This window comes from Arachis hypogaea, chromosome 13 (assembly GCF_003086295.3).
Source record: "Arachis hypogaea cultivar Tifrunner chromosome 13, arahy.Tifrunner.gnm2.J5K5, whole genome shotgun sequence".
Classification (NCBI taxonomy): domain Eukaryota; kingdom Viridiplantae; phylum Streptophyta; class Magnoliopsida; order Fabales; family Fabaceae; genus Arachis; species Arachis hypogaea.
The window spans coordinates 78,251,238-78,257,112 of NC_092048.1; the positions used below are offsets into that span (position 1 = coordinate 78,251,238).

The following is a 5,875-nucleotide window of genomic DNA, read 5'->3' on the forward strand; positions in this document are numbered from 1 at the left end:
CAGTCTTTTTTTTAGCCTGAATCAGATTTTTGCTCAGATCCCTCAATTTCAGCCAGAAAATACCTGAAATCATAGAAAAGCACAAAAACTCCTATTAAAGTCCAGAAATATGAATTTTGCCTAAAAACTAATAAAAATATACTAAAAACTAACTAAAACATACTAAAAACTACATGAAATCACCCCCAAAAAGCGTATAAAATATCTGCTCATCAGGTCGCCTCCCAATAAGCACTTCTTTAATGTCAATAGCTTAACAGTGAGCTCTTAGAGAGCTTCAAAGAGATTCAGAGCTTAATTGTGGCCTCTCAACACCAAACTTAGAAGTTGAGTGTGGGGGTTCTGTTTGACTCTGTATTGAGAGAAGCTTTTCATGCTTCCTCTCCATGGTTACAGAAGAAGATCCTTAAGCCTTAAACACAAGGTAGTCCTCATTCAATTAAAGGACTAACTCTCCTCTGTCCACATCAATCACAGCTTTTGCTGTGGCTAGGAAGGGTCTTCCAAGGATGATGGATTCATCCTCATCCTTCCCAGTGTCTAGGATTATGAAATCAGCAGGGATGTAAAGGCCTTCAACCTTCACTAAGACATCCTCTACAAGTCCATAAGCTTGTTTCCTTGATTTGTCTGCCAATTCCAGTGAGAATCTTGCAGCTTGTACCTCAAAGATCCCTAGTTTCTCCATTACAGAGAGTGGCATGAGGTTTATTCCTGACCCCAGGTCACACAGAGCCTTCTCAAAGGTCATGGTGCCTATGGTACACGGTATTAAGAACTTTCCGGGATCCGGTTTCTTCTGAGGTAACTTCAGTTGAGCCCAAGCATTCAGTTTATTAATGAGCAATGGAGGTTCATCCTCCCAAGTCTCATTACCAAATAGCTTGGCATTTAGCTTCATGATTGCTCCTAGATACTGAGCAACTTATTCTTCAACAATGTCTTCATCCTCTTCAGAGGAAGAATACTCATCAGAGCTCATGAATGGCAATAGTAAGTGCAGTGGAATCTCTATAGTCTCTGTATGAGCCTCAGATTCCTTTGGTTCCTCATTAGGGAACTCCTTAGTAGTCAGTGGACGTCCATTGAGGTCTTCCTCACTGGAAATCACTGCCTTTCCCTCCTCTATAGGTTCGGCCATATTGGACGTGTTGATGGCCTTGCACTCTCTCTTTGGATTCTCTTATGTATTGCTTGGGAGAGTACTTGGAGGGAGTTCAATAACTCTTTTACTCAGCTGACCCACTTATGCCTCCAAATTTCTTATGGAGGACCTTGTTTTAATCATGAAACTGAGAGTGGTCTTAGATAGATCAGAGACTATGATTGCTAAGTCAGAGAGGCTCTGCTTAGAATTCTCTGTCTGTTGCTGAGAAGATGATGGAAAAGGCTTGCTATTGTCAAACTTATTTCTCCCACCATTATTATTATTGAAGCCTTGTTGAGGCTTCTATTGATCCTTCCATGAGAAATTAGGGTGATTCCTCCATGAAGGATTGTAAGTGTTCCCATAGGATTCTCCCATGTAATTCACTTCTTCCATTACAGGATTCTCAGGATCATAAGCTTCTTCTTCAGAGGAAGCTTCTTTAGTACTGCCAGATGCAACTTACATTCTAGTCAGACTCTGAGAAATCATATTGACTTGCTGAGTCAATATTTTATTCTGAGTCAATATGGCATTTAGAGTATCAATCTCAAGAACTCCTTTCTTCTGAGTCATCTCATTATTCACCGAATTTCTTTCAGAAGTGTACATGAATTGGTTATTTGAAACCATTTCAATGAGTTCCTGGGCTTCTTCAGGCATCTTCTTCAGATGAAGAGATCCACCAGTAGAGTGATCCAATGACATCTTGGACAATTCAGACAGACCATCATAGAATATACATATGATGCTCCATTCTGAAAGCATGTCAGAAGGACACCTTCTGATCAATTACTTGTATCTTTCCCAAGCTTCATAGAGGGATTCACCTTCCTTCTGTCTGAAGGTTTGGACTTCCACTCTAAACTTGCTCAACTTTTGAGGTGGAAAGAACTTGGCCAAGAAAGCATTGACCAATTTTTCTCAAGAGTTCAAGCTTTCTTTAGGTTGTGAGTCCAACCATATCCTAGCTCTATCTCTTACAGCAAAGGGGAAAAGCATAAGTCTGTAGCCTCGGGATCAACCCCATTGGTCTTAACAGTGTCACAGATCTGCAAGAATTCAGCTAAGAACTGATGAGAATCTTCCAATGGAAGTCCATAAAACTTGCAATTCTACTGCATTAGAGAAACTAATTGAGGCTTAAGCTCAAAGTTGTTTTCTCCAATTGCAAGAATTGAGATGCTTCTTCCATAGAAGTCAGAAGATGGTGCAGTAAAGTCACCAAGCATCTTCTTTGCATCTCCACCATTGTTATTAGGTTTGGCCATGTCTTCTTCTTTTTCGAAAATATCTGTAAGGTCCTCTCCAGAGTGTTGTGCTTTAGCTTCTCTTAGCTTTCTCTTTAGAGTCCTTTCAGGTTCAGGATCAGCTTCAACAAGAATGTCCTTATCCTTGTTCCTTCTCATATAAAAAAGAAGAGAACAGAGAAGAAGAGGAATCATCTATGTCACAGTATAGAGATTCCTTTATGTGAGTAGAAGAAGAGAAGAATAGAAGAATGAGGTAGAGAGAGAATAAGGAGAATTCAAACACAAAGAGAGGGAGAGGGTTCGAATTTTTAAGAAGAAGAGAAGTGTTAGTAATTAAATAAAATACATAGAAAGAGATGAGAGAAAGAAGAAATTCGAATTTTAATTATAAGAAAAAAATATTTTTGTTTTTATTTTAATTATAAGTTAGAATTTGAAATTTAAGAAAAAATAAAATAAATTAGAATTTAAAACAATTAGTTAATTAAAAAGGAATTTTGAAAAAGTTGTTAGTTGGTTTTTGAAAATTAGAGAGAGAGAAAAGTAGTTAGGTGGTTTTGAAAAAGATAAGAAATAGTAAACTTTTAAAATCAAACAAAAAAATTAAGTGGTTAATTGAAAAAGATTTTTAAATCAATTTTGAAAAGATAAGAAGTTAGAAAAGATTTGGAAATTGAATTTTGAAAAAGATATGATTGAAATTTATTTTGAAAAAGATTTGAAAAGGAAATTAATAAAGATTGAACCTTTCTTAATAAGCAAGCAACAACTTGAAATTTTTGACTCAAAACATTAAATGTTAGCATTAATTTTGAAAATATGAAACAAAAATAAGAAAAAGATTTTGAAATTTAATTTATGAAGAATTTTTGAAAAACATGAAAGAAAAATGAAAAAGATTTGATTTTGAAAAAGATTTGAAAAGATAGAATTTTTAATTTTAAATTTTGACTTGACTAACAAGAAACAACTAAATTTTAAAAACTTTTGACCAAGTCAACTCAAAACTTTCGAAATTTATGAGTGAGATAAGGGAAAGATATTATTTTTTATTTTTGAATTTTTAATGAAGAGAGAGAAAAACAACAAAATGACACAAAACATAAGAATTTAAGATCAAAACAAATAATGCATGCAAGAACACTTTGAAGGTCAAGATGAACACCAAGAACACTTTGAAGATCATGATGAACATCAAGAACATATTTTTGAAAATTTTTTTAAAGAAAGAAACACATGCAAGACACCAAACTTAGAAATTTTTAATGCTTAAACACCATGAATTCGAAAATGTACAAGAAAAACAAGAAAAGACACAAAATAAGAAAATCACAAGATTTAAACAAAGAAAATCATCAAGAACAAAAGAAGAACACAATGCATGAAAGTCGAAAATTTAAGAAAAATTAAAACATGCAATTGACACCAAACTTAAAATTTGACACTAGACTCAAACAAGAAACATAAAATTTTTGGTTTTATGATTTTATTAGATTTTTTTGTATATTTTTCGAAATTTATTTTGGAAATAGAAAATAAAGAAGTTCAAAATTTTTAATCAGAATTCCAGGATTCATGTAATGTTAGTCTAAAACTCCAGTCCAAAAGAATTAGACATGGCCAATGGCCAGCCAAGCTTTAGCATAGAATTATAAATGGGAATCCCAAAGCTGATGCAATGTTATTCTAAAGCTTCGGTCCAACAGAGTTAGACATTGCCAGATGGCCAGCCAAGCTTTAGCATAACAAATACATACAACAATCCAATGAACATGATAAGTTAAAGCTCCGGTCCAAAAGATTAGCCATGGCTTAATAGCCAGCCAAGCTTTAACATACCATCATGAAGCTCGAAGATGGAATTCATTCTTAAAAATTTTGATAAAGTTTTTCGAAAATTAAATATTTTATTGAAAATATTTTTCGAAAATAAAAAATATAAAAAGCTTAAACATAAAATAAAATTACCCAATCTAAGCAACAAGATGAACCGTCAGTTGTTCACACTCGAAGAATCCCCAGCAACGGCGCCAAAAACTTGGAGAATGAAATTGTTATTCACACTTTTCACAACTCCGCACAACTAACCAGCAAGTGCACTGGGTCGTCCAAGTAATACCTTACGTGAGTAAGGGTCGATCCCATAGAGATTGTCGGCTTGAAGCAAGCTATGGTCGGTCATCTTGTAAATCTCAGTCAGGCGGATTCAAATGGTTATGAGTGTTGAAAATTAAAAGATAAATAAAACATAAAATAAAATAAAGTTACTTATGTAATTCATTGGTGAGAATTTCAGATAAGCGTTTGGAGATGATTTCTTGCTTCTGAACCTCTGCTTTCCTATTGCCCTCTTCCAACCATGCGTGCTCCCTTCCATGGCAAGCTGTATGATCCTCTCGGACGAAAAATACCAGGTACGATCTCTGTACGGCTAATCAACTGTCGGATTTCTCGTCTCGGATGAAAAATACCATGTACAGCTACCGCACGGATAATCATCTGTCAGTTCCCGCTAGCGTCGGAATAGGACCCTTATCCTTTTGCACACTGTCACTGCGCCCAACATTCGCAGGTTTGAAGCTCGTCACAGTCATCCCTTCCCAGATCCTACTCGGAATACCACAGACAAGGTTTAGACTTTCCGGATCTCAGGAATGCTGCCAATGGTTCTAGCCTATACCATGAAGATACTAATCTCACGGACTCGGTCCGTGTATTAGATACCCAATAGAATATACTCCGGCTGTCATCCAATGACTATGTTGAACATCATGTAGACCGTTTGTGGCTGTCAGGCACGCGGATCTTGGCTAAGCGAGTAACGAAGATAGTGGTTGATTGTCACGGGTCACCCCTTCATTCTAACTTGATTGGAGAAGAAGTAAGCATGAATTGAAAGAAAAATAATAGTACTTCCATTAATTCTTGAAGAACAGCAGAGCTCCTCACCTTAATCTATGAGGTGTAGAAACTCCACCGTAGAAAATACATAAGTGAAAAGAGGTCTAGCCATGGCCGTGAGGCCAGCCTCCAATGGAGGCAATGTGTCAAAGTTACATATGATCAAAAGATGATCAAATGATATAAAATAAATCTCTAAAAGTAGTTTTTATACTAAACTAGTTACTAGGGTTTACAAAAAATGAGTAACTAAATGCAGATAGTGTAGAAATCTACTTCTGGGGCCCACTTGGTATGTGCTTGGGCTGAGCATTGAAGCTTTCACGTGCATAGGCTGTTCTTGGATTTAAACGCCAGCTTGGGTGCCAGTTTGGGCGTTTAACTCCAATTCTGGTGCCAGTTCTGGCGTTTTACGCCAGAAAGTTTTAGGCTGGCGTTGAACGCCAGTTTCGGCCATCAAATCTCGAACAAAGTATGAACTATTATATATTTCTGGAAAGCCCAAGATGTCTACTTTCCAACCCAATTGAGAGCACGCCAATTGAGCTTTTGTAGATCCAGAAAATCCACTTCG

The 5,875-nt window shown here is 36.3% G+C and overlaps 1 non-coding gene across 1 annotated transcript; it reads left to right on the forward strand.

The window, feature by feature from the left end:
* Nucleotides 1-1,913: 1,913 nt before the first annotated feature.
* LOC112739042 (small nucleolar RNA R71) lies at nt 1,914-2,017 on the forward strand. Its single transcript, XR_003169983.1, has one exon. It is a non-coding gene; the product is annotated as a small nucleolar RNA R71 (small nucleolar RNA).
* Nucleotides 2,018-5,875: the final 3,858 nt, after the last annotated feature.